Consider the following 25,258-nt stretch of genomic DNA (forward strand, 5'->3'; position numbering starts at 1 on the left):
CGGACTTGTATTTCTACCCTTTTCTTCCCTACTCCTCCCTACTCAGAGATGGATTGTTTTATATTCACTCTTTCAGTCCCCTGATTATACATTTTGACTGTTTGCAATCAACCACATCATATCCTGTTTTCTTGACCCTTCCTTTCTTAATTTTTTATTTAAATATGCTATTTTGCTTCTGTTCCTAATTATTATATTTTTCATTTCATTTACTAATTTCCAAATCAGTTTGGGGAAGCCAAATAATTTTAGCTTGGATTTACTCCAATAGTTCCATCATCTCTTAATCATGTAATTCCACTAAAGCCTTTAACTCACTTTTTTATCTATGCAGTAAACAGCCTTCACATAGATGCACACACCATGCAGGCACAGATAGTTTTTAAATTCCATCACTTATGTAGTCACTAGGTTTTTCACTTTATATATGAAACCAACAGCAATTTCAAGCACGTCTTTAAAGACAAACTACTTTCAGGACTTATTTTAGTACTCCAAAGCTAACACAGCTTCATCCAAAGACCCTTTCCAGTTCAATTAGAGAAGGACTGAATACCCTCCCACAAACACAATCACACAGATGTGCACCTTTTCCTCCCTCCAGAAAACAAACCTGCAGTGTAAGGGGACAACATGGGCAAAGAAATCATGGAATGTAATTTATTTCTACATGAGAGTCCAAAAGATAGACAAACATAAGTTTATTAGCTGCACTGCAACAAATCAGCTGCTCACTGCAGTACAGCATGGGAGCTTTACAAATACCTACTACTGCTTTATAAATTTCTATAGGAATTCCAGGAAACACAAAGCAGTCAATTTCAAATAAAATTCTGCTTTCCACCTTCTCTCCCACCACTTTTTCTCCACAATTTCTTAAAGTTGCTAACAACTGACAAACAGGTATTTCCTGTTATTTTTTCAAACGACTGAATTAATTTTGTGATAACAGAGTGAACAATAATGATCCTTCCTACACACATGTTCTAGCATATCTGATCTTCTTATATCTAATGGATTGGTCCCAGTACTATAGCAGGGTAAACAAAAGGCAGATCCCCCCAGTATGCCAACTTTACCTAGCAATAACATAAGATAGGCAAGATATATGCACAGAGGTGTATTTCAAATTATCAGTTAATAGATAGATTTTAAAAATGTGTATAAGAAATGTAGATTTTAAAAAGCAAAAATAGTTCTTAATAAAGTTACATTTTACTGTCCTGTGATGTCCTCTCTTTATTCTCATAAAACCACAGTACTAAAAATCACATGAAATTAAGCTTACCATAAAGATAATAGTTCAACATTTGAGTGTAGCTATGATAGATTACTTGACTGAGATTTCCCCAAAAATATGTCACATGGCAATAACTGTAATGTTCCTTTTCATGAGTCAACAGTCATATATCATCAAGCTCATTTCACATAGACGAAAGCAATTCACTGCTCTCTGAGGTCTGTTTTAAAACAGTCATCTAGAAAAGAAGAATTCTTTAGCCCATTTAGATACCGCTGAAACCACCAATATTCAGTCAAGAAATTTTTCATTGCATTGTTAGATCTAGCCAAGAACAGTTACTCACCGAGATAGAACAAAAAAGTCATCCAAAATGGGAAATAAGCCTTAAAACTGGCAGCACCTTTTCATTAATTACTCTTATTTTGTTTGGATGGTCTTGACGCCATTTCACATTTTCTGGCTTGACTGAGTAATGATTACAAGGTCCTCATGAAGTTATTAAATGCAGTACATACAGTAGGTTTAGTTTATCCAATGAAACATTATTCGTATTTTTTTTTCTATAATTACAGTTCTATTCAGATAAACAACCTTCACCAGTCTTCTAGTATGGGCTCTGTAATTAGTTTAATATCTCTTACCTATTAAACTAGGGAAACATATAGAAGCCTTCTTCTTCAAGTGTGAATAGGTGAGCATATATAAGAATATTGTCCTCATTTATCTTTGTGTAAACCTCCCAAGAGATCAGAGTTCTCAATTCCTCAGTTTGTATCTCCAAAGTCAGCACTAATGTCCAAAACATTAACATATTTGTATAAAATGTTTTGCAATGGCTTGCATGTTTTATCTACAAATGTTTGGTTAATACATCTTTGGACCTTGAGTTCCAGAGCAGGATGATTTATTAATTTACTTATTTAGTAGATCAATAAAACATTCAAAGGGCAAGTCTATGCTTATCACAGGTGGGCAGTTTGTAGAGATTGACATGATCCTAAGGCTTTCAGTTCTCAAATTTACTTTGTGTTAGCCACAAGTGTATAAGAACTTCAATCTGTGTAATCCCCAAGAGAACTAATTATGTGTTAAGAAGAATGCACATTTTACTATGTGGCATATAACACAGAAAAATTATCATGCATCAGACTTTTGAGAAACAGAAGAACTTTAGGCAAGTAATAGGTATAGCTGTGCATGGGTTTATTCTAAAGTGAATTCCCTTGAAGGCTCATCAAAACTAATGCTTTTTTCTTTTTTTTTTTTTTTCTTTAAATATATCTTCTTCGTAGTTTAGAATTTTGCTTCTGAAAATGCTCTGAATCCAACTATCATATGAAGGTCTTTTACAAAACCTCAAGCTTCAATAAAAAAATATTTTTGTTCCTTTTACTAGCAAAGTTAGGCAAAGGTTAATTTTACAAGAAGTCAACAGCTCTCTACTGCAATGCCAGTGTTCAATGATCCTAAGAGAGACTATCTATTTGGAATATCTTCATGTACAAAATTAGTACAAAATGTCATATGACAGTAACAAATGAGATGAAAACCTGAATTAACGTTGTCCATACTTGTAGTGAGTTGACCTTGTCTGGATGACAGGTGCCCACCAAGCCACTCTATCATTCCTTTGCTCAGCAGGACAGGCAGGGGGGAGAAAATAAGATTAAAAAAACCCCTAGTGTGTCAAGATAAAAGCAGTTTAATAAAGCAAAAGCAAAGGCCACACACATAAACAAAGAAAAACAAAGGATTTATTCCCTACTTCCAATCAGCAGGTAATGTTCCACCACTTCCCAGAAAGCAGGGCTTCAGCATGCACAGTGGTTGCTCCAGAAGAAAAACACTGTAGTAACAAATGCCAGCCCCACCTCCTCCCTTCTCTTAGATTTTTTTGCTGAACAAATGTTATATGGCATGGAATATCCTTTGGTCAGTTTAGGTCAGCTGTCCTGGCTATGTGCTCTCTGAAGATCTTGCTCACTCCCAGCCTAATGAGTCATGTGAGGGAATGTTGGAGTGTCAGCACTGCTCAGCAGTAGCCAAAACACTGGTGTGTTATCAACACCTTTCTAGCAACCAGCACAAAGCACTATGAGGGCTGCTATGGGGAAAATTATCTCCATCTCAGCCAGACCAAATACAATACTTATGTGATCATCACTGCTATAAATAAATATATTTTAAATCTATTACATTTGTGGCTTCAGGAATCAGTACTGCATACCAGTGAATTTCTTAGGCAGTCTTATTCTGTTGTTTTTTGCTTGTATTTTTCATTGATGTGTGTGTAAAGGTGTACCTTTTCCCCACATGGAAGATCTGAATTACAGATCTTAGAAAGATTTGGCTGCTTCCACCAAAAATCTGTGAATGATGTGGAGATGGCACATAAAAGCACAGGTTGGAAGCAGAAATGTATAATATGGTCCATGATACTGGAGCTACATAAAGGAAAAAACACACAAATTTAAAAATAACATGCTTGTCAGAAAATGTTTTAGTGGAAACCAGTTCAGAACAAGAGTGCTTTTTCCTTATCTTACCTACTTTCCACAAGAATATTGACTGCAGCATGGTCAGGTAGTTCATCTTTGATGGTAAAAAACAGTCCTTGAGTTAGAAGCTAATGTGTTGTGAGAGCAGGCACAAACCTGGATATGCTATACAATAGGAAAATGGTCTATGGTTTTGGAAATGAACATGAGGAAGGAGCAAGGAAGGAGGGATCTGAATCTAGCTCTTAGGGTTACAGAAACACTAAAAGGTTTTCATATCATCCAAACATGTTGGAATTCATGTCAAAGTATTTATGTTTCCAGTCTGAAAGGCTACAGTGGTTTTCTCATTCTAGCATATAAAAGTCTATGGCAACCACCAGTCCATCATCTGAGTCTAAGGCCTTCTACAGAATACCATCCTCAGAGGGTCTAGACAAATAATCTCTTTCTATCTCTTTCCCATAAACCCAAGGTTTAGCTGACAGTGTGTTTTCTTTGTATATTTTTAGTGAAGACATGCTCTAGGTTCATGTATTAACTGATATAGCTCAGACTTTCTCGCTAGGGAGTTTTTGATGTACTAAGGAACATTTAATAACAACATGCAGCCTATTTGAATAGGTTTACTTGTGGCTTCAATGTAATGGAAAATGGTAATTCTGATGTTTGTTCTAAAATCAGGATCTGAAAACATGAAAGTTTACTTTGGAAGGGATTCTGAATAAGAGGTTGATATTAAGACCAACAGTATCTGGCTGTACTGAAGAGCTGATGATACAGTTGGTGATGCCTGGAACTGACTTCAAATACAAGGTCTTTAATACAGAGGTAATTCTACCACCTAAAAATGTTCATTCAGAAACCTGGCAAAATTAAATACTTCCTTTCACATACCTTTATCACTTTATCCTTCTGAACATACTAAGTTCATGTTCAAAACAAGAAATTCCTAGGAGTAAAAGAAAGCAGGTCATGCATTCAAGTAGTATGATAATAATTTCCCTGGCCATTTTCTTGGCCTGTAGATTCTTATCTCATTTTCTATCTCTGTCAGGATGGGTGTATAAAGAACAAATGTACCTGTGGCTCATCACAGCCCTCCTCTCTCTTCTGGAACAACTCACTTACAATTTGTCATCAGTCTATGACCCTCTGAAGTCCTAGTGTTTGGAAATGGTGTAACTGAAAAGATCTCAGACCTCTGCAGGAAGTTCCTGCTCAGTCTACAGAAACACAGACCATCATCTTTGTGACGTTCCATCTGGAAGGCATGCCTCTATCTATACCACCTGTCCTAGTAAGCTATGTCTCTTGATAAATAGTAGCTTCATATGTTCAAGGTTTGAACCCAGCTACAGCTGTAGGTAGGTCTACAATAGCCTTAGGGGCACTTTTTCCAACAATTTCCTGGAGTTCAATGTACTCTTCATTAAAGAAGCAAAATGTAAGATCCTTTAATGGAATCTCAGGTATGAACACTGCCCCTGCAAGGTAGGAAACCATTTCCTCTTTTCTTCTGCTACAAAGGCAGCCATGCACCCATTCAAGAGTTTTCATTACAGAAAAATTTTAAAGCCCCTGCATGAGTTCATTGACTCTTTTCTGAGAGCAAAGATAACAACATTTTATTACTTTCTTCTTTTTGATATATATGTAGTTATTAAACAAGTGCCCTCACTTGGGTTTATAAACTTGTCTAATGAGGCTGATCTTTGGCATGCTTACTCCCTACTTCATCAGCAGATACCAGGAATACCCTCCCCTGTGATTCTGCAATTTCTACTCTTACCTTATTCCACTTATACAATACATATTTGAATCAGACCCTTGCTATATCAGTGCAATAAACAAATGCCTTCAGAAAACAACTTAAAATATCCTCTGAATCTTTTGAGGATTAAAAAAAACCTAGTAAAATGACATGTTATTCGTGTTTAACCCCCATAAGTGATTTTGACCTTTCATGGTGGATTTGCTTAAGTGAGCCTGAGTCATATCTCGAGCTGTACATCGTTCTGCAGTTTCACAGTGCGAGGGTTGATGCAAACATTTTCTTCACCTTCAGTGCACACAGATTTCATCTACAGTTTTTTACTGTTGAGTCCCAGATTAAAACCAAAACAAGTGTTTAAAATAAAAATACACAGAACTGAGTTACCCAGGATTCCTGATACCAAGATGTCAATTTTGATGCAAAATCAAACAGCTAAAAATCACTTTTAGCTGAGTCACTGAATATGTAGGCTAAACTCACAGTTTGGTCACCGCGATGCTCTTCTAAACACAGAAACTGGTATATTATATCTATCATGGCAAAACAGAAAAGTCCAGTTTACCAAAGGTAAAGCTGAGGTCAAAATTCCCATCTAATAATTCTACTAGAAGCGTTTTGCTTCTGTTTTCTGTTTATGAGTTAATTAAGAGCTATAACTATTTTTCTCCATATATATTTAAGTAGTGATGCTTTTGTGATTCAGTTTCTAAGAATAATTACTTGTGAGCCATTTGTTGTGTACTTGAAATTCAAAACCGGAATCATATTGAATTGAAGTTATGTTAACACTGCTGTTTTTGCTTGATTGGAAATGTGAATTATGTTAGTGAACTCACTTTACATGACTATTCTCTCTATTAGCTTAGTATTATCTATTTCCACAAAAAATCCTTTCAGAAAATGTCATATCTACAGATAGTGAAGACATGTTACAAAGGGAAAACACAGACATTGCTGAAGACAATGCATTTCTTAAAACAAGTATATGTTATTATCTCAAAGTTTTATTTTTTCAGCTGCTGTTTAACCAATGCTTCACACAATTCTAGTTACAGATGCATGATTCCAAAAGCATCTGAAAATAAAAAGAGAAAAAGGGACAACCAGCAGCAGAAACATTTTTTTTTTTTTTAATACCTCGCATATCAACATTTCATTTCAGCATTATAAAACTATGATTCGCATCTTGTGGCTAATTTGATATTTTTAAATGTTTCTTCAGATTTTGGTTCATGTCTTCCCATGTCAAGAAAGCAGGTACTCAGCAAATAGACACTTCTGAATGAAGATTGGTATTAATTCCCTCTCTACATTCTTTCTGGGATCAAAAGATGGACTTCAGCCACTCTGTTCAGTTCCAGACTTCTAAGTTTGGAAGGAGATCACACTTTTTACTGTAATATGAAGTTGATGACATTCATATTGTAATCCATTAGAGGCTGAGTTGAACCATCAAATTCATTTTGAATGTAATCCCAAGCACTTCAAATCCAGTTCTCTATAAGGGAAATTTAAATACATTAAGTCAGTCAAGATCTGCAGCTCTTCATGTGTTGTTAAGAGATCTGAAAAAAAAAAAAAAAATTATTAGAGAGAACATATGACATTTTTGCCAGTTAAGAACAAATTTGAATAGCTAATTGAAATGTATTACAGCTATTTCGTAAGTTTTTGCAGTTCTTCACTTTACATAACATACAAAAAACAGTCAGATTTTTTTCTTTGCTCCTATTGATTTTCTTTTTTTTTCTGCAAACACACCGGCTCTTAGTTAACATTTTACATTAGTATCCCTAATTACACTGTTCTGATCAGCATGTAATTATACTGTGTATAAATGCAAATATGATTTTCTGACATTTAACTTTGTGCACCACTGAAGTTAAAGCAGCTATTTATTTACAATAGCATGGCACACATTATGCCAGGAAAACTAAATCACACTCAGGTTCAAATGTTAACAATGGATTAGAAATATTCATTAAATGTGCAGGAACGGAGGGTAGTTAAGGTGGTACTGTATACTCCTTCAACAGTAAATGCAGGAAATACTGCTTAATGATTGTGAGACAATAATTTAGACATAATTTAAATGTCCAAACTTAAGATCTCCCAAGGCATAAGAACCTGAATGGTTAATAGGGTGATTATTATTAACAGCTTGCTATTATGAATGCTGGAGGTTCATTTAGAACATGTGAAGGTCACTGAAATTCAGAACTACATATACTTGTTAAAATAGCTTTTTTGTCACTATACCATATTTAAGAGTATTTTTATCCTACTCCAAATGTCTACCAGTACTAGATTTATGATCTGGAAGTCCCAGGATTCTCGAAGCCATCTACAAAAAAACCCCAGAGTTTAAGCATAAATCACCTGTAAATCAGCAGCATATTTGTGTTCATGTTTTCCCTGTTTCTTTGGATTTCAGCTGCGCTGAGTTTTTAAGCATATTTGAAGAGTTTTTAAGGATGTATTTTTTTTTAATTTTACTCACCTTTTGTGTCAGTCTGATTTATTTAAATCTAGATGCCCCCTTTTGATTCACCAACCCATAATTCTGATGAAATCAAGGGTCATAATCCTGACTATTTGTCTCCACTTACTGGGAAAAACAAACAAACAAACAAACAAACAAAAAACAACAAACAAACAAGCAGAAAACAAACAGAAAAACAGTGAAAAAACCTGCCTGATGGTTTCATATAGATGAAAACTGGCACCACTTTTCTAGCCTATCTAGAGTGGATGTTCAAGATGAAACAGAGAAGTGCAAAAGGGGTGAGTCACTGCATTGTGTGGGATATTGTTATGTTAATTTTCTGCCTTCATACACCAGAAATTTGATTGAGAAGTTAGCTTCAGTGACACCAGATACTCCAAAAAGATGTAAAGTACATCTAATTCCTCCTTTCTGCTCTCATCTTTACAATGAGAAGAGAACATGTATTAGAATTGAGTTCAAAAGTAGTAGCTACAGCCCTAATGTCCCTGAGTTCAACAAAGACTCCCAGAACTCTTAGTTCAATAAAAATTTGCACAAATAAAGCAGTTCACTCACATTTCAAACTGGACAACAGTCTTTAATGTATAACTCCCTAAGGAGGTTTCCCTTTTGCAGTCTCCCAGCCTCTATGGCACCATGAAAAGTTTTGGTGCCTTATGAAAGATCACTATTTCTTTTATACAGTTCTTTAGAGCTAACTGTGTCTGTTGGTTTTTCAGAAAGTATTGAGCTGATCAGTAGGGAGAAACAGCAGCAATTGTGTCTATACCCAATGAATTAAAAGAATCCACAGAACTTTAACCTGTTCCGGAATTCAATCATCTCTTCCACTGAAATTGAGAACGTAGTCCCTTGAACAGTGTAGCTTGGGACATTTATGTTAGGTCCATATTTGGAAGTTAACAGAGACCTGGGGTTATTCTCAATAAGCAGTTTGACCATAGTCATCCAGTTTTAGAAAGTAAGAGCTTAGCAGCTCAGGCTCAGGCATTTCCAAGGCAGTTATCTTTTTTTCCAAAGAATAGTCAAACACAGCTTTAATTTTCTAGCAGATATATAGCTCATCTTGGGCTGTGACACTCTTAGTCAGAGGAAACTCTCTGAAAAGAGAGCGTTCATCTTCCCAAGGAGAAATGTAGAACACTGAGTTTGGAAAATATTATGGAGTACATGGAGAACCCAAAATAAACCGTAACAGCCAAATATGGCCCATCAAGTATGAGTACAGTTCCCAAGAAGAGCAGAGAAAAAGCATTTGGCAAAGTCTTGGAAATGGCAGAATGGGGCTTCTTCAGATGTTGTTTTTAAGGAAAAGGTGGAAGAAGATCAGCTTTATAACTGTCTTCACCTTGGGAGTTCCACCTTTTATGAATTAGTAGTAATTCTTTCTATAGACATAATTTATTTGTTTGTTTCTTTTTAATCTCTCAGAATGTAAGGCAGTCTAACTAGTAATATTAATTACAGCATTAGGTGACTCTCTCATTCTCATAACTGTCATTTCAGTGATATAACTTAAATTAAGACCTTTATTACCTTAATATTTCTCATTTATCACAGACTGCTATGCAAACATACAAGCAGAAGGCAGAAACAGAACAGAAGGCAGAAACAAATCGTGCCAGCAAATTCTTCTAAGATCTTTTCCCAAAACTGACTTTTTTTTACTAAAAAAGCCTTAAGGAAATTAGTTGAAATTGCCGAATATCTGCATGAGACTTTCCCAGCTTCAATATTAAACAGGAAAGCAAAACCATTCCTTTTATAATCCCATACAGAAAAGTATCAAGAGATACCAATTGTGCAACTATTTTTGGAAGGCAAGAATCTGATACTTTTTGTCATGGTGAGGTGCCATTTTAGGGACAGATTTTTCAATTGCAATATGTACTTTCAAGGTATTTGGAATCCACCTGCCCTCCTTATAGAGTCAAACAGCAGCATGAGAAATATTAGAGAGGCAATCCAAAAATTCACCTCCTGAGCTAGCTGCTGACCTAAAGGAAATATTGGAGGCCTGGACAAGGGTAGGATCTGAGATTCCACTTCTTTCTGGAAATGTCTTTCAGGATCTGAATCCCAGAAGCCTCTTCAGAAGTTGCCACACAGTGCCCAGAGCAAAAGAATAACCTCATGGCCTGCTAAGAGTGCTTGTTTAGGAAATGGCATTCTCTTTAACTTCTATATCTTGTCCCAGGTATTTTTTTATTACTTTTATATTCAAAGTTAAATTTATAAAATGTCTTAACATTCTTGGTAGCTGAGAGCAAACCCCATGACTTTAAGGCTGGGTTATAAGGCTTTAAGTCTTTGCTTTCTCATGATTCTTGCAAGTTTTTTAATTTTGCTATCTAGTGCAATGAATCTTTTAAAATGTCTTTGTATTTTCCAGAGTGGCATTATTTTATCACTTTTACCTATTCCTTTTTCCAGCAATTTCTGTTGCATGCTGTCCTATGTTTGGTACTGAGGAATCTCCTCAGGTGGTTGGAGTATACAGTTTTATAACCATTCTGGCTCAAGAAAATATTAATCCATTACATGAGAAACAGGAGCAACCACCACAGTTATGTTTTCCTTGCTTTTAAAGAAATGGCCCCTGTTAAATTTCTGTGGGAAGCCCATATCTGTTGGTCCATGGTAGGTATGTCTGGGAGTTCCTTCTGGATTTGTTCCCTCTGTCAAAAGATCACACAAGGTGGAATTAATTTGACTAAATACAGGCTTCTTATGCTACCTAAGATGCATACTGCCAGCATGTATGTCAAAGAATTCCAGTAAGCCACATCTGTCTCTAGCACATAGGATTTATTTGGTCAAAGGAAGATGTCTACATCTGAATTGACCTTCAAAATCTCCCTTATATAGCCTCTTGGAAAAAACTGTTACTTTTGAAGCCTAATTCTAAGGTAGACATCTAGATCAGCTTAATAGATCATTTTAAACACATCCTGAGTGGGTTTGGGTTGTTATTTTTTTTTGTCCACGCAATTTATGTTTAAGAAGACATATCACAGGCTTCCTTATGCATCTCTACTATGTGCATGCCTACATCTGTAAGTGAGACAAAGTCCAGCCCTGGCTTCTGGAGCTGGTTCTTCATGAGGATGATACATGCCAAGGCTTGGATGTGTGTAGAAGAGCTCTAGTAATTGATAGAGTCAAGCCTAGAGGAACACGCACAAGTCAGGCAGCAACTGACCCAGATGGTTTCTGACAGTTCATGATTTCTGAGTTAGGGGACCTCAGGTTACCTAACTCTTGTAATAGCTACATAAGTCTTTCACTGTACATACCCTGTATATGCTCCCACAAAACCTGATTACAGAATCCATAAAGCTGGTATTTAGTACTAGACAACGCACAATTGATTTCATCTACCTCAAAGCAACATATTTTTGTGGAGGCTCTCTTGTATATTTGATTAAAGGTGTATTGCTGTTCATTTGCAAGATGATCTGAATTGCCTTCCTCTCTAAACAGCACTGAAGAAAGGAGGCTTTAGGAGTTACCAAGTCAGTACTCACTTTTAAATTTATTATTTGCAGATCGTGGAACCAGCAGATGTTGACAACTTTGTCAGAGACATTACAGGAAATCATGCAAAATTATAAAAGTTCTAAGTGATTTTACTGAAAGGAATAAATATATAATTAGAGTGATATTAACATTCAGATGTTCCAATTTTTTATTTCATAGCTATTATGACCTAGCTGTTTCTGGTTTACTTAGAGATACTTGAGTTCACAGACCATTGACCGAATGGCCTGCAACAGCCACTCAGAAATCATTATGCTCTTTTATGTTAAACTAGTTTACACATAAAGACATTAAAACACATTTCGATGTGGAATAGGGCCAGCTAGGGCCAGCAAAGATGGCTGAGATATATGGCAGAATTTACATGTAATAAAAACAAGCAAAAGGTTGAATTATTTAGTCAGTAAAAGAGAAATATTGAAAAGGAACTGAATCAGGTTATTGATACGATATAAAACGTATGATTAAAGAAAAAAAAAAGAAAAAATAGTTACTGTCATCCTGCCTCTCCCACAGTAAAAAACACAATGTTATAGAATAAAGTAAAAAGAAGATAAATACCCAGTGTTTTATAAAAAATTCTTCTACACCAAATAGTCTCAGCAAACAGAGTTAGTACTGCAGAAAATCATGAAAGAATGTATTTCAACTAGGTCTTAAAAAAAAAAAAAAAAGATGGATAATTTTATACCCACTAATAGCATTTGTAACTATGGTATCTAAGATAACGATAACGCTAATCAGATCTCTTGTTGTAGGGTATACTGTGATACCATGCTGCAGTCAGGAAGGAATTATTTGTGTCTTGTGCAAATTATAATTTAATGCAGCTGGTTACATATCCTATAGAGGAAACTTCTGCTAAAATATTATGTGAAGGCAGTGCCCAAAGGAGGCTGTGACCCTGTGGGAAGCCCATGCTGGAGCAGTCAGAAGGACTGCACCCCATGGAAGGGACCCACACTGGAGCAGTTCATGGAGGACTGTCTCCTGTGGGAAAGGCTCACATTGGAGAAGTCCATGGAGGACTGTCTCCGGTGGGAGGGACCCCACACTGGAGCAGGGGAAGAGTGTGAGGAGTCTTCCCCCTGAGGAGGAAGGAGTGGCAGAGACAACGGGTGATGAACTGTCTTTAACCCCCATTCCCCATCTCCCTGAACTACTCAGGGAGAGAAAGTAGAGAAAATTGGGAGTGAAGTTGAGCCCAAGAAGAAGGGAGGGGTGGGGGGAAGGTGTTTTAAGATTTATTTCTCATTACCCTACTCTGACTTGACTGACAATAAATTAAGTTCCTTTTCCCAAGTTGAGTCTGTTTTGCCTGTGATGGTAATTGGTGAGTGATCTCTCCCTGTTCTTATCTCGACCCGTGAGTCATTGTACTTTCTCTCCCCTGTGCTGCTGAGGTGGGGAGTGATAGAGCGGCTTTGGTGAGCACCTGACATCTAGCCAGGATCAACCCGCCACAATACTAGAATCACTCCTTTCCACTGTGAACAACCAGTCTTAGCAGTGACATCTAATTTTAGTTATGGTTGAGACTGTTAAACACATTAGTTAGAATAACAGCATAGATTATTTTTCCTTGAAAAATTAACTATTTTACTTAAAAAATTGTTAAAAGAGAAATTGTTTTAATTTTAGTTTGCTTGACTTTTATGTCTTAAATTTAGACTTTTACGTAAAATTTGTAAAAAATCAGTAAAATGCAAAGTAGCTATGAAGAAGCTGCATAAAACAGGAAAGATTTCAGGCCTATACACATTTTTTACTTTACACCCATTGTAAAACCATCGTTTCTTGGGATTTCTTATATATATGGCAACAACATAGCAGCACAAAAAATGCCATGTTGATAAGATGTGTAAAAATCTAGAACTGAACTGATGCTGAAAGGTAGGATATCTACAGACTTTTTCTTTGATTAAATTATGTTGCTAGCCAGACTCCAGAAATCCAGTTATTTTATCCTTTTAATTGAGGTACTCCTTCAATTTATCAAATTTATAAACATTCTTATTAATTAGTTTTGCTTTTTCTCTCATGGTTGAGAAATTTTAAAAAGTTATTTTTACCTCTTTCCGAGTAGAAAACAGTGATACCTATTTTTAGCAATTTTGAAAAATTTAGTATCACAAGCTGTACACACATAATCATTCAGAATATGCTTAGTACCTTTCTCTGTACATATAAGATTGGTCTTGTCATGTTATTGGTCTGGAGAATAACAAAAGCTTGAACTTTGTCAAATCTTTCAACAAAAATGTGAGAGTGTTTCTCTTTTTACAAATGGAGAAAATGAAGCACAGGGTAGTGAAATGATTTACCAAGGTAACAGGACAGACTGACAGCAGGCACATCCCTAGGGGTCACACCTCCTGAGTCTAGTTTCTCTGGGATATGCACTCAAAGAGTCTTCTCTGCTGAGAAGATAAATTCATCAGGCAATTGGTCCTATCGAGCATGTAATTTCAACCATGTGTTCTAAGTAAACATTTGTAAAGAAACATGTTATCTTTATTTCATTGCACTTCAGTAACAATAAGGTTGCACTGGAATGGGTATAATTATCAGAGAAGTTAAAGTTAGGTCCCTGGAGGCAGTTTCATGGCCTATGAAGAAGATGAAGGTGAAACAGATGTTTAGGTAACTATATAAAGTCTTTGCTTTACAAAGTAAGTCAGTAGTTACTATGCTTGTAAATATTCCATGTCACTTAGGCAAAATATGTGGAAAACATAGTGAGTCAAACTGGGACTTCTCATTTGCAAGGAGAAACATGAGAAACAGAATATATGTGCAAAACATATTGCTTTTTCTGAATAGCTCCATAAATATGGATCTATTTAAAAACATGGAGAGAAAGCTTAGCCCAGACCACCTTCAACTCAGACTTATATGCCATGTACTGAGCATCTTGGGATGAAAATATTTCTGTGGAAGAAGCTGCTCTAGCTCAGAAATAAGTCTCTTAGCTACAAAACATTTTCTATTTTCTTCTTGGGAGCAGATAGGTGGGGGAAGTTCTGTTTCTTCCATACGCACACTCAAATTATTTGGTGATAGAAAAATTTACATTAAAATAGGTGGACTGGAGTTAACACAACACCACTAACACTTTGTGTGACTACTGATCACAGTGGGACTTAATGTGACATTATGATATAACACAAACAAATATAACATCACAAGCATGTGTAGCCAGAACAAGGAAAAGCAGAAAGTCAAATCTATCTAAATCTAAATTCACTACTTATATGAGAATAGTATTTGCATTAAGGGGAAAATGTCATCTGAAATTCTGAATGGATGAGGGGATACAGGAGTCTGAACAGAGGTTCTTGATGCTACTTCAGACACCCTAAAGTATTTTGTCTGGCCTCCTGATACCCCTCCAAAAGATGGGAGTCACAGTTATGTCCTGTATCATACCCGCCACTCCTATGTGAATGTTTCATACACTGTATGGCATCTAAGAAGACACCAGTCACCCATGTTAGGCATCTGAATTGCCTCTCAGATTTCTGTGCAGTGCCCTGGAGAACATGCAGTCAAAATATATGGAGCAAAAAAAATCTATCTACATTTAATGTGGAGTTCAGTAAGTAAGGCTGCATCTAAATTGCTTGGTAAGTGTCTCTGTGGCAGGCTCGCAAGTCCTGCTCCCCTTATCATTCAAGTCAGAGACCTGCTAGCAGCACAGAGTGGCGGCTTTCCAGCCTGCACACCTGAGTTCCCTTTCCATAAAAGAAAGTATTCATTTTTTTCAAAGGAATATATTACTAAATTTAAGCTCTTGCCAGGGAAGGTTTGGGCAAAATGTCTTTTTACTTCATACTAAGAATGTGGCAACTGAAGTAGACTTCATAATCTTGTCTGATTCTTAAGAAAACTGTAGGAAAAAGGTGAGCAATAAGACTTGCCTGTGTGTAACATGCATGAAATTGGTATTCATTATCCCAGACTGTCTGTTGCACAAAAAGACACTGATCTAATATGTGTCAGGTCATAATATAGAGAATGGAAGATTGCTTGCGCTTTCCTCTTCATGGCTGCTCTCTCTGTATTTTCAATCAGATTTTCTGGCAGCAATTTAAGCAGCAATGAAAGTATAACACAAATTTCTCTTCATTACAGACTGTTACAATAACAGATTAAAATTCCACACTGTGTCAGAAGTCAAATAAAGCACATAAACCTAGGTAGTGTGGAAACATTGCAAGGTATGTGAACATTAGACTGAATAAAGTATAAAATACATAATCTAAATAAAGGTAATTCATTGGTTAACTGTAGCATGCGTCTTACACAGTCATTAATTTCAAGTTGTTTAGATAAACCACAAACTTCAACATATTTATCAGCATGCAATTTAAAAACAAATAATAAATTACAAAAATTAAATGAAAGCTATTATGTATTGCTAGCAAAGGTTAATTGATTCATTTATCATATAATGCTAAAATATATCAAGAAATACTAAATCAAATACTAATGAATCCAATTTATATTATAAGATGCTACATTTATTCCACATTTCTAGTGTGGTTAATTCTGAATCCCAACAGAAAATTGTGCTTCCTTTGCATGTCTTTGTTAATCAGTAAATCCAGATTTATGATGATCAAAGCAAAGAACATCAATCAGAAGTCCAGCAGAGTGCAACTATCAGTAAGATAGGTATATAAACAACTATTGTATTACTTAAATGTCAATTACATTAAAAGTTTCTTTCCTGTATGTTAATATTATACTGTTCAACTTTTATCATTTGTTCCAAATGCAGACATAAAATATCACAGGAAAGCAATTTTTTTTTTTTTTAAAAAAAAAAAAAAGAAAAAGCATATCCTTAAAAGTAAACTCCTAATTTATATTGAAATCCCTTGATGGTATAAATACAAATAATGTATAACCTCTCTTGATTCACAACAAATTTTTATATTATCCTCGCAAAATGATAAGGCAATAATCATTGTACCCTATAACATGTACTATTATTTTAAGATTTTTTCTCTGCAAAAGTCTTTAACTTGTGGTCTCCAAAATAAATGCATTGTCTGGAAGAACTTTTTTCTTGGCATACTTGTATGCTTTCTTAGAGCACAGCTCCTGTTATGACAAAAGCTCTCTTAATGTAGTTGAATGAATTTTCTGATCTCAGTAATAGGGCAAGCTGGATAATGACAATTCTGTTTTGCAAAAAACTTGTAATATTTAACATGTTTACACTTCTACACTGGACTGAAAACTAGATATTTTGGTGTGGGGGTTTTTTTGGTTGCATTTTTTTTTTTTTTTTACAAAACAAAAATGTGCCAAAATGCATGTTTTTAAAGGAGAAGAGATGAGAGAAGGGATCAGTTCAGCTTTGCCTCCTTCCATTTCTTTCTCTCTCTTCCATGGGCTGGTTTCTATCTCTTTCTCATCATTCTGTTATAAATGACTGAAAAGCTTGGGAACTAAAAATCTCATTATAAAAACTTTCCTCAACTATTTTTTCCTTGCAAATGTTACATCTCAAATAAAAGAATGCATTATAAAGAAATACACCAACATGAAAGCGCTCTGATTAGCATTTATGGTCTCTATCTTTTAAAACCAAATAAACCATGCAAAGAGTAGAATTTTTTTGAATGAAACTTTTAAGTCATTTATAGTGTTTCAAGTTCCAAAAAATGCTTTCTCAAAAGTACTTAATGTAAAACAGCCAAATGTTCACATGGATACAAGAAGAGAAATTCTTCATTACCTATCCACTGAAACAACTGATTTGGTTTATTTTTCAATTTATTTTTCAATTCAAGTTCACAGTACCTGATCATTCAGTCTAAATAAAATTTCAGATTTCATTCAGGACAATATTACACATCTTGTTCGTCTCTTTTTCCCTAGGGATTAAAAACTTGAGATATACTGAGTAGTTTATCTGCTTAAATACTTAAATATTATAGCAGGTAGGACTGATACAGAATGGGAAATGCACTCTTCCACTTCATTCTAACACCTTATGGCAAATTTCACACAGTCTGTTTCTTGCTGTTTACCCAGAGTTTTGGACTAACTTCAGCAGTATACTTCTGACAATGCAACATGCAACATGGGTGATTCCTTCCTTAAGAAGGAAATATTTCCATGACATCAGTATCACAAGATTCACTCAGAGAGGCAGCATTTTCAAATTATCTAGTATTCATATGTAACACAAAGTTTATTTGAATTTCTTTTCTCTGCATTCATATCCAAATGTGGCAGAAGATTCTTTTTTATCAAGATGCAACCCAAGGTATTTATGCAGCAAGAGTTAATAAGCAATTTCTTGGTTTCTGCATACTGAAATTCTACAGCATATATAATCATGGCTCATCTTTCCTTTGAAATTGCAGAAGCTTGTTTTTGTTTATGATCTGTCTTGAGTCTGTATAACAGACTGTCCAGGCCGTACAACAGTTTGTTTTCCAGTCTGTTTAGATGATGTAGTGGTATCTGCAGTTGTTTGTTTATTTGTATTTCATCTTTAGGAGAATCTGGTATGCACCAGACAGCTTTATCCTGATAAAACCATCTTATTAGAGCTTGGCATTCCTGTCTGAGTTTCTCCCTGTGCTTTCATTTTCTTTGTTCCACAGAAAACTGAAGTAAGACTGGCCCAGACTTAACATTGCTTTAGTGTTATGTATACAATGTTTCTTATTATTTACAAGCTTGTTATTTTAGAACATTGCTACAGAGATTATTTTTAGCAGCTTAGATATTTCCTCCAATACTTCATTTGTAATATATAAGGAGGTTTGTTTTATGTTTAAAAACAAATGTTGTTCAACTGTTAGAAATAAATACTATTAATCAAGTTTATAAACATCTGACTTACCACAAAAAAAAAAAAAAAAAAAAAAGGGTAAAGCAATAAACAATCCTTCTTTTTGGTTTATTTCAGATTCAATCTTTCCTTACGTTTTGTGTATTTACAGTGGGAAAAACAAACAAAAAAGCTCAAAGAAACCCTTTATCTGAAAAAGTGTCAAATGAATTTCACATATTTGAAAAAATAAATTAATATCTTACTAGTCTATAAATTACTCATCTAAACATGGTGACATTCACCCTGAGATACTTAGACTTCAACCGGGTGATGCAGTAAAAAATATTAGTGCAGGACAGTTAACTTTCCAAATTATTAAGAGGACAAATACAAAGTTTACCTATAAGAAGAAATAGCTGGAATATTATAGGGCTGTCATCATACTTTCAAACTCAGAAAACTGCTGGGACAGACTGTCTGTTGGTAGGGATACAGAAGACAGCAAGAGGCTAAGTAACACAGATTTGTCAAGAATGAACTATGTCATTCCAAAGACACTTCTTTCTGTAGTAAGGGGGAAAAAGATTTGTTATCACAGACCACATTGTAAGTAATGTATGTGGCACTGCCACACATCATGTTCTTACTACAAAATGAGTGAAAATTAATCTAGATCAAAATACTGTGAGTTGCATATACAACTAGCTGAAGATCCATACTGAAAAAAGTAGGTATCGTGGTACAGTGTCAAAATAGAAAGCTGTGTCAAGCGGTGTTCCACAGAAGTCGGTTCTGAAACTGGCAGGATTTAATATTTTCATTAATTATCTGGACAGTGGAATAGAGGTGATGTTTATTATATTTACAAATGATACCAAACTCAGAGCAGATGCAAGTGTGTTGAAGCACAGGGTTAGAATTCAAAATGATTTACAAAAGGAGAAAATAGTATAAAGTAAATAGAGTGCAATTCAAAATGGGACAAGAGCAAAATATCACTTTAAAGTAGGTATAAATAACCACAACATTGAAATCAATGAGTTAGACAGCAGCACTGCTGAAAAATACTGAAGTACTGTCTGGCTTAGTTACACACAGTGCACACCTATCCCAGTTTGATATACACTATGGTATTGTGCCTGCCCTCCAGCAGCACCTCCAGAAAAGCATGCAACCATTGGCCTTGTGTCATACCTTGGAGTCACATCTGCATGTCTCAGGTATGTTAGGACATCTCAAACGGCCCTTGGCATCTGTGTGTGGGGGTAAATGAACTAAGTCTTAAATAAATACAGACAATGGAGCCCAGAGGGCTATTTTGCTCACCTGAAAATAGGAATATATGCATTGTCAAATGAATAGCTCTCCAGGCTACACGGGGCTTGATTCAGTGACCTCCAGATGCCATTTCAGGAAGGTGCAGGTTTCTCACTGGTGTTATGTCCTACCTGGCAGTCCCACCTGGATGTTTCAGACATATTGGATATCTCAGATGACATTAGGCACCTGTATGAGGGCAGCTAAATCAGACGTTACATGTCCAGTAGCTATTGTAGCTTCATGTGACCCTGTATACATCTAGATACAGCATTTTGGCTGTGAGTGTCAAAGACCTGACAGACACATTTAGACATCTAGGCTTACACAGTCTGAGATGAATTCCATTCTGATTGGATGAAAAGCCTCCATTTGGCTACATCATCAGGACTAAGCTAATGTATAAGAAAAGAGGAAATTAAGAAAATATGTTATACAAATATTTTTCAATCCCAAAATATATGAAATGTTGCTAATGAAGGCTGATGTCCTTGTCCATGTAACAAGGACAAGACAAGAAGTACTGCTCTTAAATTGTAGAAAGTTAGATTTAGTTTAGGCATGAGTAAAATTTTTTGGTCTGTACAGAGAGTGAAGATTATCATGGAATATTGTGGAATTTCTATCAGTGGAATTTTCCAAAAATAAATTAGAGAAATAGTTACCATGAATGATTTAACTCTACCTTATCCTCTCTTCAGGACAAACTATTAGACCTCTTAAAATGCTTTTCAATCTGTTTCTGTGAGTCTATATTCTTAAAGTATAATTAGGATCATTTCTCTTCCTTCTTTTATGCTTTGGTCTTGATATTGTTGACATTTAAATTATCACCATTTAGGTTTTGTGTTACCAGTCTAAGTAAAGTATGACAGATCATACCTCTTACAGCTATACTTATGGGATGGCCGTAGTCAAACAAATAGCACTCTACAACTCTACTTTTATCAGTTTGACAGAGGAAGAATTTAAACATTTTTGGTGTGGATGTATGGGGCAGGTCTTCCACATTTTACAGGAGTAATTACACCTGCACAGAAATTTTCAAACCATGCAAAAGAGGAAATAACAAAAATGAAATCTATAAAAAATAGATTTTGTCAGGACAGACCTAATTTAAGCTTTCTTGAAGATAAATGTCAGTGTGAATAACTGCAAAAATACATGTTAAAAGACCCAGCTGGATAAATTCACAGGAGGACAACTGGAACATGTGACTATAATGTTATTGTGAAAACATTAAAGTTAAGATACCTCAATAATCAGTACAGATAGAAACAAAAAGAAAGCACAGGAGAGCATTTTCCACTTTAAATTTTGTTTACAAGCATTTATATTAAATAGTGCCCAAGTTGGGAAAATTATTAGCTTTTACTACCTCAGTTCCTGTCTGATGATTTTATGGTCCACTTTTATTTCTGTTTTTCACTGGGTTCACAAGGATTTTTGGAAGTTTGTAGCACCATCTTCCATGGTGTATCAAGGGCACATGTTTGTACATGGAGAACTGATAGGACATTACAGTTCTGCACTCAGCTGCTAATATCAGATCAATGCGGGGATTTTTTTCCCCTGTCTGCCATAATATTGTGAAGCAAACATCTGGTCACTGTGTCGGAAGAAGTCTGATTTGGAGGACACATAAGTCTATTCTTTCATCTTGAGGAGTATATTTAGGGCACTAGGTACTCTGTTCCCACATTCCACATTCATAAATTTCACCTAACAAATAACAGCTTCACTTTGGGCCAAGTTCTGTAATCCTGATTGATTCTTCTCATTTTCCACATTTATCCTTGGTTGTTGTTTTTCACATTAACCCTTGGCTGCAAGACTTTATCACTGTTTTCCTGAGATAGTTACACTTCTTTAGTTTCTTCTCTGCTAAGTGTCTTCTTTTCTATGTCCTCTCTCTGGGCTGCCTCAGACAGGACCACAAATCACTTCTGAGTGGCTCAAGTTAATATTTCCTATTCCTCAAATAAAATATTCAACTTTCTTTTCTAGATTGAGTCAGAAAAGTTGTCTGTTCTGGAAAAAAACCTGAAACACTAGCTGATATCCTGGAGAGCATCTTGGCATTATTGCCAAGAATCAGATGGCTACTGTAAAAAAATCCTGGACTGGTTGTAAGAGTATCATGTGCTGTATACTAACAGTTTATTATAACGTGTATTACAGACAACTGGAACCAGAGATCCACTTTATATGACTGTATCACTTTTCAAAATCCTATTTACAACATGCAGTATTCCTATAGTTTAGCTAAGATTTAGGAGCATCTGCATATTTTTAGAGAACGTGCTCCTCCTTCTGAAAGACAACCTTTAGACTTGACTATTTTTCAGAGCAGTATCACTGTTTGGGACTAATTAGATGTCAAAGATCAGCACAGTCTGAAAAAGACTGCCTTTGCTTGTTTGAACCTGTAGCTGTCACTTGTTTTCTTTATGGAATCATCATCTACCTCTGAAGCAAGATCCTTTCTGAACCAATAGGTACACAATCTGTCTCTGTCTCTTACAAGTATTTGCTAAACTGTAGCTGCTAAGGAATGTAGGCTTACTGAGCTGAGCATGTGCCAGAAGCTATTTGGCATATGATCAGGATGAGACTGCTACAGAGGCAACATCAATAGACAAATCAACTTATGCGGTAAATGTGCAGCCCTAGCCTTATATATATGCTGTGTCTCTCTACGTGAATTTTACATGCAATCTGGCCATCAAAAGTGGAGAGAGGCTTTTCTGTATTGTCTGACTCTGCTGAGATTCTTTCTCCAACAGATCCTGGCAGATCTTCCCACAGATTTTGTTGTAAGTACCATGCCTGTGTCTTCCTGTGCAGATAAAAGGAAAAACTTCAGTGTTCTGGCCTCTAAAGACACTGTAGAGCACTCTGGTTAAATCCAAAGGTAGTCATCTTCAGATAAGCATACTGCAAGACACTGTAAAGCATTTCCAGCAAGTTTACAGTGTTAGTGAATTCTCTCTTTTGCTATGCTGCTTTCAGAATATGGTAAATGATAGAAAACTTGAGTTTTAAAAGTACATTCAAATTCTGTGGCTGAGTTAAGCCACTGACGGCATCCTTTTTCTTAGGTTTAAGATCTAACAGGACTTTATTCTAATTTTGATCTTCATCCACAATCAAATTCTAACTTTCCACAAGCCAAAATATCTGGGAAATACTTCACTTCTGTAATCATGGTGACCATTCTTTATGTCTTCATTTAAATAGTTCTCTAACATATGATAGTCTCTGGAAAGTTTTCTTTCAGCTGATCCAAGAAAAAAGCATATGAGTTTAACATATAAAATATTCAATAAAATCTCTGATGTAAAAATAAAGCAATAATTACTTGACTATTGTTTCTACCCTAAGTCTGGTTAGTTAGCAGAGGAAAGTATCTGTTGCACTCCTTTCCTAGGCTATAATTTCTCTACATGAAACATTTGAGTTGGATTAAGTAGTTGACACCATCTCTTTCCCACAAAATCCAGAGAGTAAATGTGAGCAGTTATAGGAGAGGTCTGGAATCTCTTTCTTTATTCAGGAGGAAGATCCAATACAAAAAAAGGAAGAAAACTAGAAAAGAATGTGGGAAATTTTTTTTTATTTTTTATTTTTTTCCCCTACAGAGCCAGTAATTTGTACCTCAGAGTGATTCAGCTGAAGTGTAATCCATAAGAATATATGGGGTCCTTTCCAGAGTACTTCTGGAGATTTATGATATTTCTCATCAAAAGTTTAGACAATACATTATATCTAAGGAAAGTTGTCTGAATCTATACACTAAAATGTCAGCAAAATAATCGCCAAATACTGGAAGATATTGTTGTATCCATCAGTCAAGATAATAATTTGACATTAAGAAGCAATAAACCAGCATGATGCCCCACTATTCTCAAATCAAGTCTTGGCCCATAGCATACTTCTGAAACCCCTTCTGCACAGCCCACTTATGCACATATGCCTTCTTCCCCCATCTGCTCAGCATTTCACCCCATCTCCAATGTCTGTGTGTCTAACTGTATGATTGGATTTTCCATGCATAGCAGAATTTAAGTATCTTAACCTCCTACTCAATATTTTTTTTTTTTTTTAAATACAGTTATTTATTTGCAAAAAGTCAAGATCTGAAAGTCTGTTTGTTATGTTTTGATGAAATCTTAGATGCCTAAGCCTATCAAATATGAGATATTGGTTTGCTGGACAATTGTCATCCATCCAAATTCCACTCCTAAACGTAACTAGTAGAGGGCAGAGTTCATTCTGATAATAGGAGGTAATGGAGTCTCATATATTTATACAAGTCCTCAAATAAGCTCATAAATTACAAGAAAATACGGTATTTTATTTCCTTACAGGTACTTTTGATGACTTAATGGGGTGAAAAGGAGACTAAGTATGGGCTATGAAAGCAATTGTAATCATTCCTGAAGAAACTTGAAACTAAAATCTGTACGTACAGCTGAATCCATTTTTCTCCTCATAAAATACACAGGCACATTTCCTATTAGAGGCTTGCTCCAGAGGTTAACGTATATTGAATGAAATTCCTTTTCAAAAATAGGGTAGAGAAGTTGAGAGAAAAATATCAATAAAAAGGTAAGGACCAAGTAATGCAAAATTTTAATTTGACCCTACAGACAGGACCTTAAAGAAAAGAAATAGAAGCTTAAGTTGGCAATCCCTTTATATTAATTTCAGTGTTGAACTAGCAAAGAAGAAAAACAAAACACACAACTAATTGTTCCAGGCACCATTTTAATAAGATGTGTAGGGGAGGAAGGCAGAATTGGAGCAGGGCAATACAGTATGTTAGGAAATAGGGAAGTGGACCAAACTGAAAATGCAGCCACAGGAAGATGTGGGTACAAAGATAAGTACTACACAAACGCTGCAGCTGACTTGTCCCTTCACCAGATGATGGTGCCCGTGACACTTTTAGGATCACTCCTGGCACTCAAAGTAACATTGTGGAGAGGAGTTCAGTAGTGGCAAAGATGGAAAGATCAGGTCACAGTAGTTCCCCATGTTTCCTGAAATATCTACAAAATCCTGGTCATAGGGGGCCTAAGCAAGAAAGAGCTTTAGTCACAATCCTGAAGGGGGGAAAAGGCTCCTGGCTTGCAGCAAGCTATGCCAGAGATAGGGAAAACTGGAAGGAAAAGATAAGAGGAGAGCAGATGTTTAACACTCAGTACCAGAGAGGAAACCTATACTGTGGCTGTTGAAATGGAGAGATCCCCTGTGAGAACCATGTCTCAGAAAGCAGCTGCCAAGTCAAATAGCCATTAAATCTCAGCAGAAACAAACATCATTGCACTATGTTGTGTCTCTTTAGTAGACCCAACAGCAGTTCACACTGGGCTAGTATCAATTGTACCATACTAAGCCTAGACAAAAACACAGGTCAGAGTGGCAAAAGTATGCACTTTTAATTAAGCAGTTTGAAATTAAATGAAAAATATACTAGAAATTATGAATGAAAAAGCTGGAAGGCTTGCCTGTGAGTTTAACCTGTGTTCTTTGTTATGGGTAACACCTTATTACACTGTCTTGGTGTAAA

General features: G+C 35.7%; 1 long non-coding RNA gene across 3 annotated transcripts in view; it reads right to left on the minus strand.

The window, feature by feature from the left end:
* Positions 1 to 6,504: 6,504 nt before the first annotated feature.
* Positions 6,505 to 25,258, minus strand: part of LOC116961820 — a 76,716-nt gene continuing 57,962 nt past the window's right edge. The window contains exon 6 of one of the 3 annotated variants that reach the window (XR_004407169.2): positions 6,505 to 7,016. This is a non-coding gene — a long non-coding RNA (uncharacterized LOC116961820). Of the gene's footprint in view, positions 7,017 to 19,723; positions 19,873 to 25,258 lie in introns of those variants that run through there. The other 2 variants (XR_004407167.2, XR_004407166.2) reach the window with 2 other exon arrangements.

The sequence above is a fragment of the Tyto alba genome, unplaced genomic scaffold (assembly GCF_018691265.1).
Source record: "Tyto alba isolate M040663 unplaced genomic scaffold, T.alba_DEE_v4.0 Super-Scaffold_45, whole genome shotgun sequence".
NCBI lineage: Eukaryota > Metazoa > Chordata > Aves > Strigiformes > Tytonidae > Tyto > Tyto alba.